Source organism: Salvelinus alpinus, chromosome 23 (assembly GCF_045679555.1).
Source record: "Salvelinus alpinus chromosome 23, SLU_Salpinus.1, whole genome shotgun sequence".
NCBI lineage: Eukaryota > Metazoa > Chordata > Actinopteri > Salmoniformes > Salmonidae > Salvelinus > Salvelinus alpinus.
In genome coordinates this window covers 42,292,623-42,315,722 of record NC_092108.1, presented here as the reverse complement: position 1 = coordinate 42,315,722, position 23,100 = coordinate 42,292,623, and the positions used below count along the sequence as shown (strand labels likewise).

Sequence of the window (23,100 nt, the reverse complement as noted above, 5' to 3'; positions counted from 1 at the left end):
ATTTTTTCCTCTAAAAAGACCAGATTATCGCTACTGAAGAGCCTACTTGAAATGTTTATTATGGAAGATTAATTCTGAGCACTTGAATCAAAGGACATGTCCACGCATTATCCATATCAAGTGCCCAATGACATGTTACAAATAACGACTGGATCGTCAAAGAGCTGCGCGCAGGGTTCAAACCTGCGCTGGGAGAACCCATTGGCTTTCGAGTCCAACGCTTTAACCACTCGGCAATCAAAGCTTGCTGAGGATTATCACACAAGGACAAAAGTATCCAAATTCAACTGCCTAATTTAAATATTTTTCAAGCAAAGTAAAATAAGCTATTTTCTGAGCACTTCAATCGTTGGACGAGCCCATAAAGGAAGTACAATTTAAATTCAGAGGAGATAGTTCCAATTATTAAAAGTCAACTTTACCATCGCACAGTTGAAAACAGTACAGGGAGCACACATTGGATTTCATTTCCAATGCTTAAACCACTTGGCCATCGCAGCAGTAGGAATCTAAGGAAAGTGATGAGGAGAAAGCAGAAGTGGACTATACGCTTCGAGCAAGTGGGGAGACCCCATTGAAATTCAGGTCCAACGTCTAAAGAACTCGGCCATTGGAGCTGTTGGAATGCAAGTAAATGGATTGGGATTTGGAAACAGACATCATTGGTGTAAAATGGTCAACTTGATGGCACGACATATTGATCTTTTTGCGCCAAGTAACCTCGGTCCTTTCCAAAGCTGTGAAGTTTGGAAGTTTAATGTGCAAATCAAAAAACTATGTCTAGAGAAAGTACAAGTGGACTATTCACTGAGAATAAGATTTAAAAAAGAGCAGGGAGACCCAATTGGGTTTCAAGTCTGAGGACTTAACCACCTGGCTCTCAGTATTTCCATCGTAAATCTAACACAAACAACAGTATCTGTACTGAAGAGCCTATTTGAACTGTTTGTCAAGGCAGATATATTCTGAGCACCTGAATCATTGGACAATTCCATGTATTAAGGACATTATCCATATCAAGTCACCAAGTATATGTTAAAAATTAAGACTGGTTTGCCATAGCGCTGTGAGCAGGGTTCGAACCTGCGCGGGGAGACCCCATTGGATTTCAAGTCCAACGCCTTAACCACTCGGCCATCGCAGCTTGCTATGTTAAAAACCAGGCCTTAACCAGTCGGCTATCTTATTCTATCCATTTCACTTCTGTAAAGAATATCTACTGAAGAGCCTAATTGAACTGTTTGTCAAGGCAGATATATTCTGAGCACTTGATTCAAAGGACAAGTACACCGTTTAAGGACATTATCCATATCAAGTCCCCAATGACATGTTGCAAATAAAGACTGGTTAGTCAAAGCGCTGTGAGCAGGGTTCGAACCTGCGCGGGGAGACCCCATTGGATTTCGAGTCCAACGCCTTAACCTCTCGGCCATCACAGGTACTTCTGTTACCTACAACGCCTTAACCAGTCCGCTATCTCGTTCTGACCATTTTTTCCTCTAAAAAGACCAGATTATCGCTACTGAAGAGCCTACTTGAAATGTTTATTATGGAAGATTAATTCTGAGCACTTGAATCAAAGGACATGTCCACGCATTATCCATATCAAGTGCCCAATGACATGTTACAAATAACGACTGGATCGTCAAAGAGCTGCGCGCAGGGTTCAAACCTGCGCTGGGAGAACCCATTGGCTTTCGAGTCCAACGCTTTAACCACTCTGCAATCAAAGCTTGCTGAGGATTATCACACAAGGACAAAAGTATCCAAATTCAACTGCCTAATTTAAATATTTTTCAAGCAAAGTAAAATAAGCTATTTTCTGAGCACTTCAATCGTTGGACGAGCCCATAAAGGAAGTACAATTTAAATTCAGAGGAGATAGTTCCAATTATTAAAAGTCAACTTTACCATCGCACAGTTGAAAACAGTACAGGGAGCACACATTGGATTTCATTTCCAATGCTTAAACCACTTGGCCATCGCAGCAGTAGGAATCTAAGGAAAGTGATGAGGAGAAAGCAGAAGTGGACTATACGCTTCGAGCAAGTGGGGAGACCCCATTGAAATTCAGGTCCAACGTCTAAAGAACTCGGCCATTGGAGCTGTTGGAATGCAAGTAAATGGATTGGGATTTGGAAACAGACATCATTGGTGTAAAATGGTCAACTTGATGGCACGACATATTGATCTTTTTGCGCCAAGTAACCTCGGTCCTTTCCAAAGCTGTGAAGTTTGGAAGTTTAATGTGCAAATCAAAAAACTATGTCCAGAGAAAGTACAAGTGGACTATTCACTGAGAATAAGATTTAAAAAAGAGCAGGGAGACCCAATTGGGTTTCAAGTCTGAGGACTTAACCACCTGGCTCTCAGTATTTCCATCGTAAATCTAACACAAACAACAGTATCTGTACTGAAGAGCCTATTTGAACTGTTTGTCAAGGCAGATATATTCTGAGCACCTGAATCATTGGACAATTCCATGTATTAAGGACATTATCCATATCAAGTCACCAAGTATATGTTAAAAATTAAGACTGGTTTGCCATAGTGCTGTGAGCAGGGTTCGAACCTGCGCGGGGAGACCCCATTGGTTTTCAAGTCCAACGCCTTAACCACTCGGCCATCGCAGCTTGCTATGTTAAAAAGCAGGCCTTAACCAGTCGGCTATCTTATTCTGTCCATTTCACTTCTGTAAAGACTATCTACTGAAGAGCCTAATTGAACTGTTTGTCAAGGCAGATATATTCTGAGCACTTGATTCAAAGGACAAGTACACCGTTTAAGGACATTATCCATATCAAGTCCCCAATGACATGTTGCAAATAAAGAACGGTTAGTCAAAGCGCTGTGAGCAGGGTTCGAACATGCACGGGGAGACCCCATTGGATTTCGAGTCCAACGCCTTAACCTCTCGGCCATCACAGCTACTTCTGTTACCTACAACGCCTTAACCAGTCCGCTATCTCGTTCTGACCATTTTTTCCTCTAAAAAGACCAGATTATCGCTACTGAAGAGCCTACTTGAAATGTTTATTATGGAAGATTAATTCTGAGCACTTGAATCAAAGGACATGTCCACGCATTATCCATATCAAGTGCCCAATGACATGTTACAAATAACGACTGGATCGTCAAAGAGCTGCGCGCAGGGTTCAAACCTGCGCTGGGAGAACCCATTGGCTTTCGAGTACAACGCTTTAACCACTCGGCAATCAAAGCTTGCTGAGGATTATCACACAAGGACAAAAGTATCCAAATTCAACTGCCTAATTTAAATATTTTTCAAGCAAAGTAAAATAAGCTATTTTCTGAGCACTTCAATCGTTGGACGAGCCCATAAAGGAAGTACAATTTAAATTCAGAGGAGATAGTTCCACTTATTAAAAGTCAACTTTACCATCGCACAGTTGAAAACAGTACAGGGAGCACACATTGGATTTCATTTCCAATGCTTAAACCACTTGGCCATCGCAGCAGTAGGAATCTAAGGAAAGTGATGAGGAGAAAGCAGAAGTGGACTATACGCTTCGAGCAAGTGGGGAGACCCCATTGAAATTCAGGTCCAACGTCTAAAGAACTCGGCCATTGGAGCTGTTGGAATGCAAGTAAATGGATTGGGATTTGGAAACAGACATCATTGGTGTAAAATGGTCAACTTGATGGCACGACATATTGATCTTTTTGCGCCAAGTAACCTCGGTCCTTTCCAAAGCTGTGAAGTTTGGAAGTTTAATGTGCAAATCAAAAAACTATGTCCAGAGAAAGTACAAGTGGACTATTCACTGAGAATAAGATTTAAAAAAGAGCAGGGAGACCCAATTGGGTTTCAAGTCTGAGGACTTAACCACCTGGCTCTCAGTATTTCCATCGTAAATCTAACACAAACAACAGTATCTGTACTGAAGAGCCTATTTGAACTGTTTGTCAAGGCAGATATATTCTGAGCACCTGAATCATTGGACAATTCCATGTATTAAGGACATTATCCATATCAAGTCACCAAGTATATGTTAAAAATTAAGACTGGTTTGCCATAGTGCTGTGAGCAGGGTTCAAACCTGCGCAGGGAGACCCCATTGGTTTTCAAGTCCAACGCCTTAACCACTCGGCCATCGCAGCTTGCTATGTTAAAAACCAGGACTTAACCAGTCGGCTATCTTATTCTGTCCATTTCACTTCTGTAAAGACTATCTACTGAAGAGCCTAATTGAACTGTTTGTCAAGGCAGATATATTCTGAGCACTTGATTCAAAGGACAAGTACACCGTTTAAGGACATTATCCATATCAAGTCCCCAATGACATGTTGCAAATAAAGAACGGTTAGTCAAAGCGCTGTGAGCAGTGTTCGAACCTGCGCGGGGAGACCCCATTAGATTTCGAGTCCAACGCCTTAACCTCTCGGCCATCACAGCTACTTCTGTTACCTACAACGCCTTAACCAGTCCGCTTTCTCGTTCTGACCATTTTTTCCTCTAAAAAGACCAGATTATCGCTACTGAAGAGCCTACTTGAAATGTTTATTATGGAAGATTAATTCTGAGCACTTGAATCAAAGGACATGTCTACGCATTATCCGTATCAAGTGCCCAATGACATGTTACAAATAACAACTGGATCGTCAAAGAGCTGCGCGCAGGGTTCAAACCTGCGCTGGGAGAACCCATTGGCTTTCGAGTGCAACGCTTTAACCACTCGGCAATCAAAGCTTGCTGAGGATTATCACACAAGGACAAAAGTATCCAAATTCAACTGCCTAATTTAAATATTTTTCAAGCAAAGTAAAATAAGCTATTTTCTGAGCACTTCAATCGTTGGACGAGCCCATAAAGGAAGTACAATTTAAATTCAGAGGAGATAGTTCCAATTATTAAAAGTCAACTTTACCATCGCACAGTTGAAAACAGTACAGTTAGCACACATTGGATTTCAATATCAATGCTTAAACCACTTGGCCATCGCAGCAGTAGGAATCTAAGGAAAGTGATGAGGAGAAAGCAGAAGTGGACTATACGCATCGAGCAAGGTAAGAACATGGGTGGGGAGACCCCATTGAAATTCAGGTCCAACGTCTAAAGAACTCGGCCATTGGAGCTGTTGGAATGCAAGTAAATGGATTGGGATTTGGAAACAGACATCATTGGTGTAAAATGGTCAACTTGATGGCACGACATATTGATCTTTTTGCGCCAAGTAACCTCGGTCCTTTCCAAAGCTGTGAAGTTTGGAAGTTTAATGTGCAAATCAAAAAACTATGTCCAGAGAAAGTACAAGTGGACTATTCACTGAGAATAAGATTTAAAAAAGAGCAGGGAGACCCAATTGGGTTTCAAGTCTGAGGACTTAACCACCTGGCTCTCAGTATTTCCATCGTAAATCTAACACAAACAACAGTATCTGTACTGAAGAGCCTATTTGAACTGTTTGTCAAGGCAGATATATTCTGAGCACCTGAATCATTGGACAATTCCATGTATTAAGGACATTATCCATATCAAGTCACCAAGTATATGTTAAAAATAAACACTGGTTTGCCATAGCGCTGTGAGCAGGGTTCGAACCTGCGCGGGGAGACCCCATTGGATTTCAAGTCCAACGCCTTAACCACTCGGCCATCGCAGCTTGCTTTTTTAAAAACCAGGCCTTAACCAGTCGGCTATCTTATTCTGTCCATTTCACTTCTGTAAAGACTATCTACTGAAGAGCCTAATTGAACTGTTTGTCAAGGGAGATATATTCTGAGCACTTGATTCAAAGTACAAGTACACCGTTTAAGGACATTATCCATATCAAGTCCCCAATGACATGTTGCAAATAAAGACTGGTTAGTCAAAGCGCTGTGAGCAGGGTTCGAACCTGCGCGGGGAGACCCCATTGGATTTCGATTCCAACGCCTTAACCTCTCGGCCATCACAGCTACTTCTGTTACCTACAACGCCTTAACCAGTCCGCTATCTCGTTCTGACCATTTTTTCCTCTAAAAAGACCAGATTACCGCTACTGAAGAGCCTACTTGAAATGTTTATTATGGAAGATTAATTCTGAGTACTTGAATCAAAGGACATGTCTAAGCATTATCCATATCAAGCGCCCAATGACATGTTACAAATAACGACTGGATCGTCAAAGAGCTGCGCGCAGAGTTCAAACCTGCGCTGGGAGAACCCATTGGCTTTCAAGTCCAACACTTTAACCACTCGGCAATCAAAGCTTGCTGAGGATTATCACACAAGGACAAAAGTATCCAAATTCAACTGCCTAATTTAAATATTTTTCAAGCAAAGTAAAATAAGCTATTTTCTGAGCACTTCAATCGTTGGACGAGCCCATAAAGGAAGTACAATTTAAATTCAGAGGAGATAGTTCCAATTATTAAAAGTCAACTTTACCATCGCACAGTTGAAAACAGTACAGGGAGCACACATTGGATTTCATTTCCAATGCTTAAAGCACTTGGCCATCGCAGCAGTAGGAATCTAAGGAAAGTGATGAGGAGAAAGCAGAAGTGGACTATACGCTTCGAGCAAGGTAAGAACATGGGTGGGGAGACCCCATTGAAATTCAGGTCCAACGTCTAAAGAACTCGGCCATTGGAGCTGTTGGAATGCAAGTAAATGGATTGGGATTTGGAAACAGACATCATTGGTGTAAAATGGTCAACTTGATGGCACGACATATTGATCTTTTTGCGCCAAGTAACCTCGGTCCTTTCCAAAGCTGTGAAGTTTGGAAGTTTAATGTGCAAATCAAAAAACTATGTCCAGAGAAAGTACAAGTGGACTATTCACTGAGAATAAGATTTAAAAAAGAGCAGGGAGACCCAATTGGGTTTCAAGTCTGAGGACTTAACCACCTGGCTCTCAGTATTTCCATCGTAAATCTAACACAAAACAACAGTATCTGTACTGAAGAGCCTATTTGAACTGTTTGTCAAGGCAGATATATTCTGAGCACCTGAATCATTGGACAATTCCATGTATTAAGGACATTATCCATATCAAGTCACCAAGTATATGTTAAAAATTAAGACTGGTTTGCCATAGTGCTGTGAGCAGGGTTCGAACCTGCACGGGGAGACGCCAATGGTTTTCAAGTCCAACGCCTTAACCACTCGGCCATCGCAGCTTGCTATGTTAAAAACCAGGCCTTAACCAGTCGGCTATCTTATTCTGTCCATTTCACTTCTGTAAAGACTATCTACTGAAGAGCCTAATTGAACTGTTTGTCAAGGCAGATATATTCTGAGCACTTGATTCATTGGACAAGTACACCGTTTAAGGACATTATCCATATCAAGTCACCAAGTATATGTTAAAAATTAAGACTGGTTTGCCATAGTGCTGTGAGCAGGGTTCGAACCTGCGCGGGGAGACCCCATTGGTTTTCAAGTCCAACGCCTTAACCTCTCGGCCATCACAGCTACTTCTGTTACCTACAACGCCTTAACCAGTCCGCTATCTCGTTCTGACCATTTTTTCCTCTAAAAAGACCAGATTATCGCTACTGAAGAGCCTACTTGAAATGTTTATTATGGAAGATTAATTCTGAGCACTTGAATCAAAGGACATGTCCACGCATTATCCATATCAAGTGCCCAATGACATGTTACAAATAACGACTGGATCGTCAAAGAGCTGCGCGCAGGGTTCAAACCTGCGCTGGGAGAACCCATTGGCTTTCGAGTACAACGCTTTAACCACTCGGCAATCAAAGCTTGCTGAGGATTATCACACAAGGATAAAAGTATCCAAATTCAACTGCCTAATTTAAATATTTTTCAAGCAAAGTAAAATAAGCTATTTTCTGAGCACTTCCATCGTTGGACGAGCCCATAAAGGAAGTACAATTTAAATTCAGAGGAGATAGTTCCAATTATTAAAAGTCAACTTTACCATCGCACAGTTGAAAACAGTACAGGGAGCACACATTGGATTTCATTTCCAATGCTTAAACCACTTGGCCATCGCAGCAGTAGGAATCTAAGGAAAGTGATGAGGAGAAAGCAGAAGTGGACTATACGCTTCGAGCAAGGTAAGAACATGGGTGGGGAGACCCCATTGAAATTCAGGTCCAACGTCTAAAGAACTCGGCCATTGGAGCTGTTGGAATGCAAGTAAATGGATTGGGATTTGGAAACAGACATCATTGGTGTAAAATGGTCAACTTGATGGCACGACATATTGATCTTTTTGCGCCAAGTAACCTCGGTCCTTTCCAAAGCTGTGAAGTTTGGAAGTTTAATGTGCAAATCAAAAAACTATGTCCAGAGAAAGTACAAGTGGACTATTCACTGAGAATAAGATTTAAAAAAGAGCAGGGAGACCCAATTGGGTTTCAAGTCTGAGGACTTAACCACCTGGCTCTCAGTATTTCCATCGTAAATCTAACACAAACAACAGTATCTGTACTGAAGAGCCTATTTGAACTGTTTGTCAAGGCAGATATATTCTGAGCACCTGAATCATTGGACAATTCCATGTATTAAGGACATTATCCATATCAAGTCACCAAGTATATGTTAAAAAATAAGACTGGTTTGCCATAGCGCTGTGAGCAGGGTTCGAACCTGCGCGGGGAGACCCCATTTGATTTCAAGTCCAACGCCTTAACCACTCGGCCATCGCAGCTTGCTATGTTAAAAACCAGGCCTTAACCAGTCGGCTATCTTATTCTGTCCATTTCACTTCTGTAAAGACTATCTACTGAAGAACCTAATTGAACTGTTTGTCAAGGCAGATATATTCTGAGCACTTGATTCAAAGGACATTATCCATATCAAGTCCCCAATGACATGTTGCAAATAAAGACTGGTTAGTCAAAGCGCTGTGAGCAGGGTTCGAACCTGCGCGGGGAGACCCCATTGGATTTCGAGTCCAACGCCTTAACCTCTCGGCCATCACAGCTACTTCTGTTACCTACAACGCCTTAACCAGTCCGCTATCTCGTTCTGACCATTTTTTCCTCTAAAAAGTCCAGATTATCGCTACTGAAGAGCCTACTTGAAATGTTTATTATGGAAGATTAATTCTGAGCACTTGAATCAAAGGACATGTCCACGCATTATCCATATCAAGTGCCCAATGACATGTTTCAAATAACGACTGGATAGTCAAAGAGCTGCGCGCAGGGTTCAAACCTGCGCTGGGAGAACCCATTGGCTTTCGAGTACAACGCTTTAACCACTCGGCAATCAAAGCTTGCTGAGGATTATCACACAAGGACAAAAGTATCCAAATTCAACTGCCTAATTTAAATATTTTTCAAGCAAAGTAAAATAAGCTATTTTCTGAGCACTTCAATCGTTGGACGAGCCCATAAAGGAAGTACAATTTAAATTCAGAGGAGATAGTTCCAATTATTAAAAGTCAACTTTACCATCGCACAGTTGAAAACAGTACAGGGAGCACACATTGGATTTCATTTCCAATGCTTAAACCACTTGGCCATCGCAGCAGTAGGAATCTAAGGAAAGTGATGAGGAGAAAGCAGAAGTGGACTATACGCTTCGAGCAAGGTAAGAACATGGGTGGGGAGACCCCATTGAAATTCAGGTCCAACGTCTAAAGAACTCGGCCATTGGAGCTGTTGGAATGCAAGTAAATGGATTGGGATTTGGAAACAGACATCATTGGTGTAAAATGGTCAACTTGATGGCACGACATATTGATCTTTTTGCGCCAAGTAACCTCGGTCCTTTCCAAAGCTGTGAAGTTTGGAAGTTTAATGTGCAAATCAAAAAACTATGTCCAGAGAAAGTACAAGTGGACTATTCACTGAGAATAAGATTTAAAAAAGAGCAGGGAGACCCAATTGGGTTTCAAGTCTGAGGACTTAACCACCTGGCTCTCAGTATTTCCATCGTAAATCTAACACAAACAACAGTATCTGTACTGAAGAGCCTATTTGAACTGTTTGTCAAGGCAGATATATTCTGAGCACCTGAATCATTGGACAATTCCATGTATTAAGGACATTATCCATATCAAGTCACCAAGTATATGTTAAAAAATAAGACTGGTTTGCCATAGCGCTGTGAGCAGGGTTCGAACCTGCGCGGGGAGACCCCATTTGATTTCAAGTCCAACGCCTTAACCACTCGGCCATCGCAGCTTGCTATGTTAAAAACCAGGCCTTAACCAGTCGGCTATCTTATTCTGTCCATTTCACTTCTGTAAAGACTATCTACTGAAGAACCTAATTGAACTGTTTGTCAAGGCAGATATATTCTGAGCACTTGATTCAAAGGACATTATCCATATCAAGTCCCCAATGACATGTTGCAAATAAAGACTGGTTAGTCAAAGCGCTGTGAGCAGGGTTCGAACCTGCGCGGGGAGACCCCATTGGATTTCGAGTCCAACGCCTTAACCTCTCGGCCATCACAGCTACTTCTGTTACCTACAACGCCTTAACCAGTCCGCTATCTCGTTCTGACCATTTTTTCCTCTAAAAAGTCCAGATTATCGCTACTGAAGAGCCTACTTGAAATGTTTATTATGGAAGATTAATTCTGAGCACTTGAATCAAAGGACATGTCCACGCATTATCCATATCAAGTGCCCAATGACATGTTACAAATAACGACTGGATCGTCAAAGAGCTGCGCGCAGGGTTCAAACCTGCGCTGGGAGAACCCATTGGCTTTCGAGTACAACGCTTTAACCACTCGGCAATCAAAGCTTGCTGAGGATTATCACACAAGGACAAAAGTATCCAAATTCAACTGCCTAATTTAAATATTTTTCAAGCAAAGTAAAATAAGCTATTTTCTGAGCACTTCAATCGTTGGACGAGCCCATAAAGGAAGTACAATTTAAATTCAGAGGAGATAGTTCCAATTATTAAAAGTCAACTTTACCATCGCACAGTTGAAAACAGTACAGGGAGCACACATTGGATTTCATTTCCAATGCTTAAACCACTTGGCCATCGCAGCAGTAGGAATCTAAGGAAAGTGATGAGGAGAAAGCAGAAGTGGACTATACGCTTCGAGCAAGGTAAGAACATGGGTGGGGAGACCCCATTGAAATTCAGGTCCAACGTCTAAAGAACTCGGCCATTGGAGCTGTTGGAATGCAAGTAAATGGATTGGGATTTGGAAACAGACATCATTGGTGTAAAATGGTCAACTTGATGGCACGACATATTGATCTTTTTGCGCCAAGTAACCTCGGTCCTTTCCAAAGCTGTGAAGTTTGGAAGTTTAATGTGCAAATCAAAAAACTATGTCCAGAGAAAGTACAAGTGGACTATTCACTGAGAATAAGATTTAAAAAAGAGCAGGGAGACCCAATTGGGTTTCAAGTCTGAGGACTTAACCACCTGGCTCTCAGTATTTCCATCGTAAATCTAACACAAACAACAGTATCTGTACTGAAGAGCCTATTTGAACTGTTTGTCAAGGCAGATATATTCTGAGCACCTGAATCATTGGACAATTCCATGTATTAAGGACATTATCCATATCAAGTCACCAAGTATATGTTAAAAAATAAGACTGGTTTGCCATAGCGCTGTGAGCAGGGTTCGAACCTGCGCGGGGAGACCCCATTTGATTTCAAGTCCAACGCCTTAACCACTCGGCCATCGCAGCTTGCTATGTTAAAAACCAGGCCTTAACCAGTCGGCTATCTTATTCTGTCCATTTCACTTCTGTAAAGACTATCTACTGAAGAACCTAATTGAACTGTTTGTCAAGGCAGATATATTCTGAGCACTTGATTCAAAGGACATTATCCATATCAAGTCCCCAATGACATGTTGCAAATAAAGACTGGTTAGTCAAAGCGCTGTGAGCAGGGTTCGAACCTGCGCGGGGAGACCCCATTGGATTTCGAGTCCAACGCCTTAACCTCTCGGCCATCACAGCTACTTCTGTTACCTACAACGCCTTAACCAGTCCGCTATCTCGTTCTGACCATTTTTTCCTCTAAAAAGACCAGATTACCGCTACTGAAGAGCCTACTTGAAATGTTTATTATGGAAGATTAATTCTGAGTACTTGAATCAAAGGACATGTCTAAGCATTATCCATATCAAGCGCCCAATGACATGTTACAAATAACGACTGGATCGTCAAAGAGCTGCGCGCAGAGTTCAAACCTGCGCTGGGAGAACCCATTGGCTTTCAAGTCCAACACTTTAACCACTCGGCAATCAAAGCTTGCTGAGGATTATCACACAAGGACAAAAGTATCCAAATTCAACTGCCTAATTTAAATATTTTTCAAGCAAAGTAAAATAAGCTATTTTCTGAGCACTTCAATCGTTGGACGAGCCCATAAAGGAAGTACAATTTAAATTCAGAGGAGATAGTTCCAATTATTAAAAGTCAACTTTACCATCGCACAGTTGAAAACAGTACAGGGAGCACACATTGGATTTCATTTCCAATGCTTAAAGCACTTGGCCATCGCAGCAGTAGGAATCTAAGGAAAGTGATGAGGAGAAAGCAGAAGTGGACTATACGCTTCGAGCAAGGTAAGAACATGGGTGGGGAGACCCCATTGAAATTCAGGTCCAACGTCTAAAGAACTCGGCCATTGGAGCTGTTGGAATGCAAGTAAATGGATTGGGATTTGGAAACAGACATCATTGGTGTAAAATGGTCAACTTGATGGCACGACATATTGATCTTTTTGCGCCAAGTAACCTCGGTCCTTTCCAAAGCTGTGAAGTTTGGAAGTTTAATGTGCAAATCAAAAAACTATGTCCAGAGAAAGTACAAGTGGACTATTCACTGAGAATAAGATTTAAAAAAGAGCAGGGAGACCCAATTGGGTTTCAAGTCTGAGGACTTAACCACCTGGCTCTCAGTATTTCCATCGTAAATCTAACACAAAACAACAGTATCTGTACTGAAGAGCCTATTTGAACTGTTTGTCAAGGCAGATATATTCTGAGCACCTGAATCATTGGACAATTCCATGTATTAAGGACATTATCCATATCAAGTCACCAAGTATATGTTAAAAATTAAGACTGGTTTGCCATAGTGCTGTGAGCAGGGTTCGAACCTGCACGGGGAGACGCCAATGGTTTTCAAGTCCAACGCCTTAACCACTCGGCCATCGCAGCTTGCTATGTTAAAAACCAGGCCTTAACCAGTCGGCTATCTTATTCTGTCCATTTCACTTCTGTAAAGACTATCTACTGAAGAGCCTAATTGAACTGTTTGTCAAGGCAGATATATTCTGAGCACTTGATTCATTGGACAAGTACACCGTTTAAGGACATTATCCATATCAAGTCACCAAGTATATGTTAAAAATTAAGACTGGTTTGCCATAGTGCTGTGAGCAGGGTTCGAACCTGCGCGGGGAGACCCCATTGGTTTTCAAGTCCAACGCCTTAACCTCTCGGCCATCACAGCTACTTCTGTTACCTACAACGCCTTAACCAGTCCGCTATCTCGTTCTGACCATTTTTTCCTCTAAAAAGACCAGATTATCGCTACTGAAGAGCCTACTTGAAATGTTTATTATGGAAGATTAATTCTGAGCACTTGAATCAAAGGACATGTCCACGCATTATCCATATCAAGTGCCCAATGACATGTTACAAATAACGACTGGATCGTCAAAGAGCTGCGCGCAGGGTTCAAACCTGCGCTGGGAGAACCCATTGGCTTTCGAGTACAACGCTTTAACCACTCGGCAATCAAAGCTTGCTGAGGATTATCACACAAGGATAAAAGTATCCAAATTCAACTGCCTAATTTAAATATTTTTCAAGCAAAGTAAAATAAGCTATTTTCTGAGCACTTCCATCGTTGGACGAGCCCATAAAGGAAGTACAATTTAAATTCAGAGGAGATAGTTCCAATTATTAAAAGTCAACTTTACCATCGCACAGTTGAAAACAGTACAGGGAGCACACATTGGATTTCATTTCCAATGCTTAAACCACTTGGCCATCGCAGCAGTAGGAATCTAAGGAAAGTGATGAGGAGAAAGCAGAAGTGGACTATACGCTTCGAGCAAGGTAAGAACATGGGTGGGGAGACCCCATTGAAATTCAGGTCCAACGTCTAAAGAACTCGGCCATTGGAGCTGTTGGAATGCAAGTAAATGGATTGGGATTTGGAAACAGACATCATTGGTGTAAAATGGTCAACTTGATGGCACGACATATTGATCTTTTTGCGCCAAGTAACCTCGGTCCTTTCCAAAGCTGTGAAGTTTGGAAGTTTAATGTGCAAATCAAAAAACTATGTCCAGAGAAAGTACAAGTGGACTATTCACTGAGAATAAGATTTAAAAAAGAGCAGGGAGACCCAATTGGGTTTCAAGTCTGAGGACTTAACCACCTGGCTCTCAGTATTTCCATCGTAAATCTAACACAAACAACAGTATCTGTACTGAAGAGCCTATTTGAACTGTTTGTCAAGGCAGATATATTCTGAGCACCTGAATCATTGGACAATTCCATGTATTAAGGACATTATCCATATCAAGTCACCAAGTATATGTTAAAAAATAAGACTGGTTTGCCATAGCGCTGTGAGCAGGGTTCGAACCTGCGCGGGGAGACCCCATTTGATTTCAAGTCCAACGCCTTAACCACTCGGCCATCGCAGCTTGCTATGTTAAAAACCAGGCCTTAACCAGTCGGCTATCTTATTCTGTCCATTTCACTTCTGTAAAGACTATCTACTGAAGAACCTAATTGAACTGTTTGTCAAGGCAGATATATTCTGAGCACTTGATTCAAAGGACATTATCCATATCAAGTCCCCAATGACATGTTGCAAATAAAGACTGGTTAGTCAAAGCGCTGTGAGCAGGGTTCGAACCTGCGCGGGGAGACCCCATTGGATTTCGAGTCCAACGCCTTAACCTCTCGGCCATCACAGCTACTTCTGTTACCTACAACGCCTTAACCAGTCCGCTATCTCGTTCTGACCATTTTTTCCTCTAAAAAGTCCAGATTATCGCTACTGAAGAGCCTACTTGAAATGTTTATTATGGAAGATTAATTCTGAGCACTTGAATCAAAGGACATGTCCACGCATTATCCATATCAAGTGCCCAATGACATGTTTCAAATAACGACTGGATCGTCAAAGAGCTGCGCGCAGGGTTCAAACCTGCGCTGGGAGAACCCATTGGCTTTCGAGTACAACGCTTTAACCACTCGGCAATCAAAGCTTGCTGAGGATTATCACACAAGGACAAAAGTATCCAAATTCAACTGCCTAATTTAAATATTTTTCAAGCAAAGTAAAATAAGCTATTTTCTGAGCACTTCAATCGTTGGACGAGCCCATAAAGGAAGTACAATTTAAATTCAGAGGAGATAGTTCCAATTATTAAAAGTCAACTTTACCATCGCACAGTTGAAAACAGTACAGGGAGCACACATTGGATTTCATTTCCAATGCTTAAACCACTTGGCCATCGCAGCAGTAGGAATCTAAGGAAAGTGATGAGGAGAAAGCAGAAGTGGACTATACGCTTCGAGCAAGGTAAGAACATGGGTGGGGAGACCCCATTGAAATTCAGGTCCAACGTCTAAAGAACTCGGCCATTGGAGCTGTTGGAATGCAAGTAAATGGATTGGGATTTGGAAACAGACATCATTGGTGTAAAATGGTCAACTTGATGGCACGACATATTGATCTTTTTGCGCCAAGTAACCTCGGTCCTTTCCAAAGCTGTGAAGTTTGGAAGTTTAATGTGCAAATCAAAAAACTATGTCCAGAGAAAGTACAAGTGGACTATTCACTGAGAATAAGATTTAAAAAAGAGCAGGGAGACCCAATTGGGTTTCAAGTCTGAGGACTTAACCACCTGGCTCTCAGTATTTCCATCGTAAATCTAACACAAACAACAGTATCTGTACTGAAGAGCCTATTTGAACTGTTTGTCAAGGCAGATATATTCTGAGCACCTGAATCATTGGACAATTCCATGTATTAAGGACATTATCCATATCAAGTCACCAAGTATATGTTAAAAAATAAGACTGGTTTGCCATAGCGCTGTGAGCAGGGTTCGAACCTGCGCGGGGAGACCCCATTTGATTTCAAGTCCAACGCCTTAACCACTCGGCCATCGCAGCTTGCTATGTTAAAAACCAGGCCTTAACCAGTCGGCTATCTTATTCTGTCCATTTCACTTCTGTAAAGACTATCTACTGAAGAACCTAATTGAACTGTTTGTCAAGGCAGATATATTCTGAGCACTTGATTCAAAGGACATTATCCATATCAAGTCCCCAATGACATGTTGCAAATAAAGACTGGTTAGTCAAAGCGCTGTGAGCAGGGTTCGAACCTGCGCGGGGAGACCCCATTGGATTTCGAGTCCAACGCCTTAACCTCTCGGCCATCACAGCTACTTCTGTTACCTACAACGCCTTAACCAGTCCGCTATCTCGTTCTGACCATTTTTTCCTCTAAAAAGTCCAGATTATCGCTACTGAAGAGCCTACTTGAAATGTTTATTATGGAAGATTAATTCTGAGCACTTGAATCAAAGGACATGTCCACGCATTATCCATATCAAGTGCCCAATGACATGTTACAAATAACGACTGGATCGTCAAAGAGCTGCGCGCAGGGTTCAAACCTGCGCTGGGAGAACCCATTGGCTTTCGAGTACAACGCTTTAACCACTCGGCAATCAAAGCTTGCTGAGGATTATCACACAAGGACAAAAGTATCCAAATTCAACTGCCTAATTTAAATATTTTTCAAGCAAAGTAAAATAAGCTATTTTCTGAGCACTTCAATCGTTGGACGAGCCCATAAAGGAAGTACAATTTAAATTCAGAGGAGATAGTTCCAATTATTAAAAGTCAACTTTACCATCGCACAGTTGAAAACAGTACAGGGAGCACACATTGGATTTCATTTCCAATGCTTAAACCACTTGGCCATCGCAGCAGTAGGAATCTAAGGAAAGTGATGAGGAGAAAGCAGAAGTGGACTATACGCTTCGAGCAAGGTAAGAACATGGGTGGGGAGACCCCATTGAAATTCAGGTCCAACGTCTAAAGAACTCGGCCATTGGAGCTGTTGGAATGCAAGTAAATGGATTGGGATTTGGAAACAGACATCATTGGTGTAAAATGGTCAACTTGATGGCACGACATATTGATCTTTTTGCGCCAAGTAACCTCGGTCCTTTCCAAAGCTGTGAAGTTTGGAAGTTTAATGTGCAAATCAAAAAACTATGTCCAGAGAAAGTACAAGTGGACTATTCACTGAGAATAAGATTTAAAAAAGAGCAGGGAGACCCAATTGGGTTTCAAGTCTGAGGACTTAACCACCTGGCTCTCAGTATTTCCATCGTAAATCTAACACAAACAACAGTATCTGTACTGAAGAGCCTATTTGAACTGTTTGTCAAGGCAGATATATTCTGAGCACCTGAATCATTGGACAATTCCATGTATTAAGGACATTATCCATATCAAGTCACCAAGTATATGTTAAAAAATAAGACTGGTTTGCCATAGCGCTGTGAGCAGGGTTCGAACCTGCGCGGGGAGACCCCATTTGATTTCAAGTCCAACGCCTTAACCACTCGGCCATCGCAGCTTGCTATGTTAAAAACCAGGCCTTAACCAGTCGGCTATCTTATTCTGTCCATTTCACTTCTGTAAAGACTATCTACTGAAGAACCTAATTGAACTGTTTGTCAAGGCAGATATATTCTGAGCACTTGATTCAAAGGACATTATCCATATCAAGTCCCCAATGACATGTTGCAAATAAAGACTGGTTAGTCAAAGCGCTGTGAGCAGGGTTCGAACCTGCGCGGGGAGACCCCATTGGATTTCGAGTCCAACGCCTTAACCTCTCGGCCATCACAGCTACTTCTGTTACCTACAACGCCTTAACCAGTCCGCTATCTCGTTCTGACCATTTTTTCCTCTAAAAAGTCCAGATTATCGCTACTGAAGAGCCTACTTGAAATGTTTATTATGGAAGATTAATTCTGAGCACTTGAATCAAAGGACATGTCCACGCATTATCCATATCAAGTGCCCAATGACATGTTACAAATAACGACTGGATCGTCAAAGAGCTGCGCGCAGGGTTCAAACCTGCGCTGGGAGAACCCATTGGCTTTCGAGTACAACGCTTTAACCACTCGGCAATCAAAGCTTGCTGAGGATTATCACACAAGGACAAAAGTATCCAAATTCAACTGCCTAATTTAAATATTTTTCAAGCAAAGTAAAATAAGCTATTTTCTGAGCACTTCAATCGTTGGACGAGCCCATAAAGGAAGTACAATTTAAATTCAGAGGAGATAGTTCCAATTATTAAAAGTCAACTTTACCATCGCACAGTTGAAAACAGTACAGGGAGCACACATTGGATTTCATTTCCAATGCTAAAACCACTTGGCCATCGCAGCAGTAGGAATCTAAGGAAAGTGATGAGGAGAAAGCAGAAGTGGACTATACGCTTCGAGCAAGGTAAGAACATGGGTGGGGAGACCCCATTGAAATTCAGGTCCAACGTCTAAAGAACTCGGCCATTGGAGCTGTTGGAATGCAAGTAAATGGATTGGGATTTGGAAACAGACATCATTGGTGTACAATGGTCAACTTGATGGCACGACATATTGATCTTTTTGCGCCAAGTAACCTCAGTCCTTTCCAAAGCTGTGAAGTTTGGAAGTTTAATGTGCAAATCAAAAAACTATGTCCAGAGAAAGTACAAGTGGACTATTCACTGAGAATAAGATTTAAAAAAGAGCAGGGAGACCCAATTGGGTTTCAAGTCTGAGGACTTAACCACCTGGCTCTCAGTATTTCCATCGTAAATCTAACACAAACAACAGTATCTGTACTGAAGAGCCTATTTGAACTGTTTGTCAAGGCAGATATATTCTGAGCACCTGAATCATTGGACAATTCCATGTATTAAGGACATTATCCATATCAAGTCACCAAGTATATGTTAAAAAATAAGACTGGTTTGCCATAGCGCTGTGAGCAGGGTTCGAACCTGCACGGGGAGACCCCATTTGATTTCAAGTCCAACGCCTTAACCACTCGGCCATCGCAGCTTGCTATGTTAAAAACCAGGCCTTAACCAGTCGGCTATCTTATTCTGTCCATTTCACTTCTGTAAAGACTATCTACTGAAGAACCTAATTGAACTGTTTGTCAAGGCAGATATATTCTGAGCACTTGATTCAAAGGACATTATCCATATCAAGTCCCCAATGACATGTTGCAAATAAAGACTGGTTAGTCAAAGCGCTGTGAGCAGGGTTCGAACCTGCGCGGGGAGACCCCATTGGATTTCGAGTCCAACGCCTTAACCTCTCGGCCATCACAGCTACTTCTGTTACCTACAACGCCTTAACCAGTCCGCTATCTCGTTCTGACCATTTTTTCCTCTAAAAAGTCCAGATTATCGCTACTGAAGAGCCTACTTGAAATGTTTATTATGGAAGATTAATTCTGAGCACTTGAATCAAAGGACATGTCCACGCATTATCCATATCAAGTGCCCAATGACATGTTACAAATAACGACTGGATCGTCAAAGAGCTGCGCGCAGGGTTCAAACCTGCGCTGGGAGAACCCATTGGCTTTCGAGTACAACGCTTTAACCACTCGGCAATCAAAGCTTGCTGAGGATTATCACACAAGGACAAAAGTATCCAAATTCAACTGCCTAATTTAAATATTTTTCAAGCAAAGTAAAATAAGCTATTTTCTGAGCACTTCAATCGTTGGACGAGCCCATAAAGGAAGTACAATTTAAATTCAGAGGAGATAGTTTCAATTATTAAAAGTCAACTTTACCATCGCACAGTTGAAAACAGTACAGGGAGCACACATTGGATTTCATTTCCAATGCTAAAACCACTTGGCCATCGCAGCAGTAGGAATCTAAGGAAAGTGATGAGGAGAAAGCAGAAGTGGACTATACGCTTCGAGCAAGGTAAGAACATGGGTGGGGAGACCCCATTGAAATTCAGGTCCAACGTCTAAAGAACTCGGCCATTGGAGCTGTTGGAATGCAAGTAAATGGATTGGGATTTGGAAACAGACATCATTGGTGTACAATGGTCAACTTGATGGCACGACATATTGATCTTTTTGCGCCAAGTAACCTCAGTCCTTTCCAAAGCTGTGAAGTTTGGAAGTTTAATGTGCAAATCAAAAAACTATGTCCAGAGAAAGTACAAGTGGACTATTCACTGAGAATAAGATTTAAAAAAGAGCAGGGAGACCCAATTGGGTTTCAAGTCTGAGGACTTAACCACCTGGCTCTCAGTATTTCCATCGTAAATCTAACACAAACAACAGTATCTGTACTGAAGAGCCTATTTGAACTGTTTGTCAAGGCAGATATATTCTGAGCACCTGAATCATTGGACAATTCCATGTATTAAGGACATTATCCATATCAAGTCACCAAGTATATGTTAAAAAAAAGACTGGTTTGCCATAGCGCTGTGAGCAGGGTTCGAACCTGCGCGGGGAGACCCCATTGGATTTCAAGTCCAACGCCTTAACCACTCGGCCATCGCAGCTTGCTATATTAAAAACCAGGCCTTAACCAGTCGGCTATCTTATTCTGTCCATTTCACTTCTGTAAAGACTATCTACTGAAGAGCCTAATTGAACTGTTTGTCAAGGCAGATATATTCTGAGCACTTGATTCAAAGGACAAGTACACCGTTTAAGGACATTATCCATATCAAGTCCCCAATGACATGTTGCAAATAAAGACTGGTTAGTCAAAGCGCTGTGAGCAGGGTTCGAACCTGCGCGGGGAGACCCCATTGGATTTCGATTCCAACGCCTTAACCTCTCGGCCATCACAGCTACTTCTGTTACCTACAACGCCTTAACCAGTCCGCTATCTCGTTCTGACCATTTTTTCCTCTAAAAAGACCAGATTATTGCTACTGAAGAGCCTACTTGAAATGTTTGTTATGGAAGATTAATTCTGAGCACTTGAATCAAAGGACATGTCCACGCATTATCCATATCAAGTGCCCACTGACATGTTACAAATAACGACTGGATCGTCAAAGAGCTGCACGCAGGGTTCAAGCCTGCGCTGGGAGAACCCATTGGCTTTCGAGTCCAACGCTTTAACCACTCGGCAATCAAAGCTTGCAGAGGATTATCACACAAGGACAAAAGTATCCAAATTCAACTGCCTAATTTAAATATTTTTCAAGCAAAGTAAAATAAGCTATTTTCTGAGCACTTCAATCGTTGGACGAGCCCATAAAGGAAGTACAATTTAAATTCAGAGGAGATAGTTCCAATTATTAAAAGTCAACTTTACCATCGCACAGTTGAAAACAGTACAGGGAGCACACATTGGATTTCATTTCCAATGCTTAAACCACTTGGCCATCGCAGCAGTAGGAATCTAAGGAAAGTGATGAGGAGAAAGCAGAAGTGGGCTATACGCTTCGAGCAAGGTAAGAACATGGGTGGGGAGACCCCATTGAAATTCAGGTCCAACGTCTAAAGAACTCGGCCATTGGAGCTGTTGGAATGCAAGTAAATGGATTGGGATTTGGAAACAGACATCATTGGTGTAAAATGGTCAACTTGATGGCACGACATATTGATCTTTTTGCGCCAAGTAACCCCGGTCCTTTCCAAAGCTGTGAAGTTTGGAAGTTTAATGTGCAAATCAAAAAACTATGTCCAGAGAAAGTACAAGTGGACTATTCACTGAGAATAAGATTTAAAAAAGAGCAGGGAGACCCAATTGGGTTTCAAGTCTGAGGACTTAACCACCTGGCTCTCAGTATTTCCATCGTAAATCTAACACAAACAACAGTATCTGTACTGAAGAGCCTATTTGAACTGTTTGTCAAGGCAGATATATTCTGAGCACCTGAATCATTGGACAATTCCATGTATTAAGGACATTATCCATATCAAGTCACCAAGTATATGTTAAAAATTAAGACCGGTTTGCCATAGCGCTGTGAGCAGGGTTCGAACCTGCGCGGGGAGACCCCATTGGATTTCAAGTCCAACGCCTTAACCCCTCGGCCATCGCAGCTTGCTATGTTAAAAACCAGGCCTTAACCAGTCGGCTATCTTATTCTGTCCATTTCACTTCTGTAAAGACTATCTACTGAAGAGCCTAATTGAACTGTTTGTCAAGGCAGATATATTCTGAGCACTTGATTCAAAGGACAAGTACACCGTTTAAGGACATTATCCATATCAAGTCCCCAATGACATGTTGCAAATAAAGACTGGTTAGTCAAAGCGCTGTGAGCAGGGTTCGAACCTGCGCGGGGAGACCCCATTGGATTTCGAGTCCAACGCCTTAACCTCTCGGCCATCACAGCTACTTCTGTTACCTACAACGCCTTAACCAGTCCGCTATCTCGTTCTGACCATTTTTTCCTCTAAAAAGTCCAGATTATCGCTACTGAAGAGCCTACTTGAAATGTTTATTATGGAAGATTAATTCTGAGCACTTGAATCAAAGGACATGTCCACGCATTATCCATATCAAGTGCCCAATGACATGTTACAAATAACGACTGGATCGTCAAAGAGCTGCGCGCAGGGTTCAAACCTGCGCTGGGAGAACCCATTGGCTTTCGAGTACAACGCTTTAACCACTCGGCAATCAAAGCTTGCTGAGGATTATCACACAAGGACAAAAGTATCCAAATTCAACTGCCTAATTTAAATATTTTTCAAGCAAAGTAAAATAAGCTATTTTCTGAGCACTTCAATCGTTGGACGAGCCCATAAAGGAAGTACAATTTAAATTCAGAGGAGATAGTTCCAATTATTAAAAGTCAACTTTACCATCGCACAGTTGAAAACAGTACAGGGAGCACACATTGGATTTCATTTCCAATGCTAAAACCACTTGGCCATCGCAGCAGTAGGAATCTAAGGAAAGTGATGAGGAGAAAGCAGAAGTGGACTATACGCTTCGAGCAAGGTAAGAACATGGGTGGGGAGACCCCATTGAAATTCAGGTCCAACGTCTAAAGAACTCGGCCATTGGAGCTGTTGGAATGCAAGTAAATGGATTGGGATTTGGAAACAGACATCATTGGTGTACAATGGTCAACTTGATGGCACGACATATTGATCTTTTTGCGCCAAGTAACCTCAGTCC

The 23,100-nt window shown here is 41.8% G+C and overlaps 30 non-coding genes across 30 annotated transcripts; all 30 read right to left on the bottom strand.

The window, feature by feature from the left end:
- Positions 1-1,062: 1,062 nt before the first annotated feature.
- trnas-uga (transfer RNA serine (anticodon UGA)) lies at positions 1,063-1,144 on the bottom strand. Its single transcript has one exon. It is a non-coding gene; the product is annotated as a tRNA-Ser (tRNA).
- Positions 1,145-1,357: 213 nt separating this feature from the next.
- On the bottom strand, positions 1,358-1,439 carry trnas-cga (transfer RNA serine (anticodon CGA)). Its single transcript has one exon. It is a non-coding gene; the product is annotated as a tRNA-Ser (tRNA).
- A 1,112-nt stretch (positions 1,440-2,551) lies between these two features.
- Positions 2,552-2,633, bottom strand: trnas-uga (transfer RNA serine (anticodon UGA)). Its single transcript has one exon. It is a non-coding gene; the product is annotated as a tRNA-Ser (tRNA).
- Positions 2,634-2,846: 213 nt separating this feature from the next.
- trnas-cga (transfer RNA serine (anticodon CGA)) lies at positions 2,847-2,928 on the bottom strand. The gene has a single exon. It is a non-coding gene; the product is annotated as a tRNA-Ser (tRNA).
- Positions 2,929-4,040: 1,112 nt separating this feature from the next.
- trnas-uga (transfer RNA serine (anticodon UGA)) lies at positions 4,041-4,122 on the bottom strand. The gene has a single exon. It is a non-coding gene; the product is annotated as a tRNA-Ser (tRNA).
- Positions 4,123-4,335: 213 nt separating this feature from the next.
- Positions 4,336-4,417, bottom strand: trnas-cga (transfer RNA serine (anticodon CGA)). The gene has a single exon. It is a non-coding gene; the product is annotated as a tRNA-Ser (tRNA).
- Positions 4,418-5,542: 1,125 nt separating this feature from the next.
- Positions 5,543-5,624, bottom strand: trnas-uga (transfer RNA serine (anticodon UGA)). Its single transcript has one exon. It is a non-coding gene; the product is annotated as a tRNA-Ser (tRNA).
- Positions 5,625-5,837: 213 nt separating this feature from the next.
- Positions 5,838-5,919, bottom strand: trnas-cga (transfer RNA serine (anticodon CGA)). Its single transcript has one exon. It is a non-coding gene; the product is annotated as a tRNA-Ser (tRNA).
- A 1,126-nt stretch (positions 5,920-7,045) lies between these two features.
- Positions 7,046-7,127, bottom strand: trnas-uga (transfer RNA serine (anticodon UGA)). The gene has a single exon. It is a non-coding gene; the product is annotated as a tRNA-Ser (tRNA).
- Positions 7,128-7,340: 213 nt separating this feature from the next.
- On the bottom strand, positions 7,341-7,422 carry trnas-uga (transfer RNA serine (anticodon UGA)). The gene has a single exon. It is a non-coding gene; the product is annotated as a tRNA-Ser (tRNA).
- Positions 7,423-8,547: 1,125 nt separating this feature from the next.
- On the bottom strand, positions 8,548-8,629 carry trnas-uga (transfer RNA serine (anticodon UGA)). The gene has a single exon. It is a non-coding gene; the product is annotated as a tRNA-Ser (tRNA).
- A 194-nt stretch (positions 8,630-8,823) lies between these two features.
- On the bottom strand, positions 8,824-8,905 carry trnas-cga (transfer RNA serine (anticodon CGA)). Its single transcript has one exon. It is a non-coding gene; the product is annotated as a tRNA-Ser (tRNA).
- Positions 8,906-10,030: 1,125 nt separating this feature from the next.
- On the bottom strand, positions 10,031-10,112 carry trnas-uga (transfer RNA serine (anticodon UGA)). The gene has a single exon. It is a non-coding gene; the product is annotated as a tRNA-Ser (tRNA).
- A 194-nt stretch (positions 10,113-10,306) lies between these two features.
- Positions 10,307-10,388, bottom strand: trnas-cga (transfer RNA serine (anticodon CGA)). Its single transcript has one exon. It is a non-coding gene; the product is annotated as a tRNA-Ser (tRNA).
- Positions 10,389-11,513: 1,125 nt separating this feature from the next.
- trnas-uga (transfer RNA serine (anticodon UGA)) lies at positions 11,514-11,595 on the bottom strand. Its single transcript has one exon. It is a non-coding gene; the product is annotated as a tRNA-Ser (tRNA).
- Positions 11,596-11,789: 194 nt separating this feature from the next.
- trnas-cga (transfer RNA serine (anticodon CGA)) lies at positions 11,790-11,871 on the bottom strand. Its single transcript has one exon. It is a non-coding gene; the product is annotated as a tRNA-Ser (tRNA).
- Positions 11,872-12,997: 1,126 nt separating this feature from the next.
- On the bottom strand, positions 12,998-13,079 carry trnas-uga (transfer RNA serine (anticodon UGA)). The gene has a single exon. It is a non-coding gene; the product is annotated as a tRNA-Ser (tRNA).
- A 213-nt stretch (positions 13,080-13,292) lies between these two features.
- On the bottom strand, positions 13,293-13,374 carry trnas-uga (transfer RNA serine (anticodon UGA)). Its single transcript has one exon. It is a non-coding gene; the product is annotated as a tRNA-Ser (tRNA).
- Positions 13,375-14,499: 1,125 nt separating this feature from the next.
- On the bottom strand, positions 14,500-14,581 carry trnas-uga (transfer RNA serine (anticodon UGA)). Its single transcript has one exon. It is a non-coding gene; the product is annotated as a tRNA-Ser (tRNA).
- A 194-nt stretch (positions 14,582-14,775) lies between these two features.
- On the bottom strand, positions 14,776-14,857 carry trnas-cga (transfer RNA serine (anticodon CGA)). Its single transcript has one exon. It is a non-coding gene; the product is annotated as a tRNA-Ser (tRNA).
- Positions 14,858-15,982: 1,125 nt separating this feature from the next.
- On the bottom strand, positions 15,983-16,064 carry trnas-uga (transfer RNA serine (anticodon UGA)). Its single transcript has one exon. It is a non-coding gene; the product is annotated as a tRNA-Ser (tRNA).
- A 194-nt stretch (positions 16,065-16,258) lies between these two features.
- trnas-cga (transfer RNA serine (anticodon CGA)) lies at positions 16,259-16,340 on the bottom strand. Its single transcript has one exon. It is a non-coding gene; the product is annotated as a tRNA-Ser (tRNA).
- A 1,125-nt stretch (positions 16,341-17,465) lies between these two features.
- On the bottom strand, positions 17,466-17,547 carry trnas-uga (transfer RNA serine (anticodon UGA)). The gene has a single exon. It is a non-coding gene; the product is annotated as a tRNA-Ser (tRNA).
- Positions 17,548-17,741: 194 nt separating this feature from the next.
- On the bottom strand, positions 17,742-17,823 carry trnas-cga (transfer RNA serine (anticodon CGA)). The gene has a single exon. It is a non-coding gene; the product is annotated as a tRNA-Ser (tRNA).
- Positions 17,824-18,948: 1,125 nt separating this feature from the next.
- On the bottom strand, positions 18,949-19,030 carry trnas-uga (transfer RNA serine (anticodon UGA)). Its single transcript has one exon. It is a non-coding gene; the product is annotated as a tRNA-Ser (tRNA).
- A 194-nt stretch (positions 19,031-19,224) lies between these two features.
- On the bottom strand, positions 19,225-19,306 carry trnas-cga (transfer RNA serine (anticodon CGA)). The gene has a single exon. It is a non-coding gene; the product is annotated as a tRNA-Ser (tRNA).
- A 1,124-nt stretch (positions 19,307-20,430) lies between these two features.
- trnas-uga (transfer RNA serine (anticodon UGA)) lies at positions 20,431-20,512 on the bottom strand. Its single transcript has one exon. It is a non-coding gene; the product is annotated as a tRNA-Ser (tRNA).
- A 213-nt stretch (positions 20,513-20,725) lies between these two features.
- trnas-cga (transfer RNA serine (anticodon CGA)) lies at positions 20,726-20,807 on the bottom strand. The gene has a single exon. It is a non-coding gene; the product is annotated as a tRNA-Ser (tRNA).
- A 1,125-nt stretch (positions 20,808-21,932) lies between these two features.
- trnas-uga (transfer RNA serine (anticodon UGA)) lies at positions 21,933-22,014 on the bottom strand. Its single transcript has one exon. It is a non-coding gene; the product is annotated as a tRNA-Ser (tRNA).
- A 213-nt stretch (positions 22,015-22,227) lies between these two features.
- trnas-cga (transfer RNA serine (anticodon CGA)) lies at positions 22,228-22,309 on the bottom strand. The gene has a single exon. It is a non-coding gene; the product is annotated as a tRNA-Ser (tRNA).
- Positions 22,310-23,100: the final 791 nt, after the last annotated feature.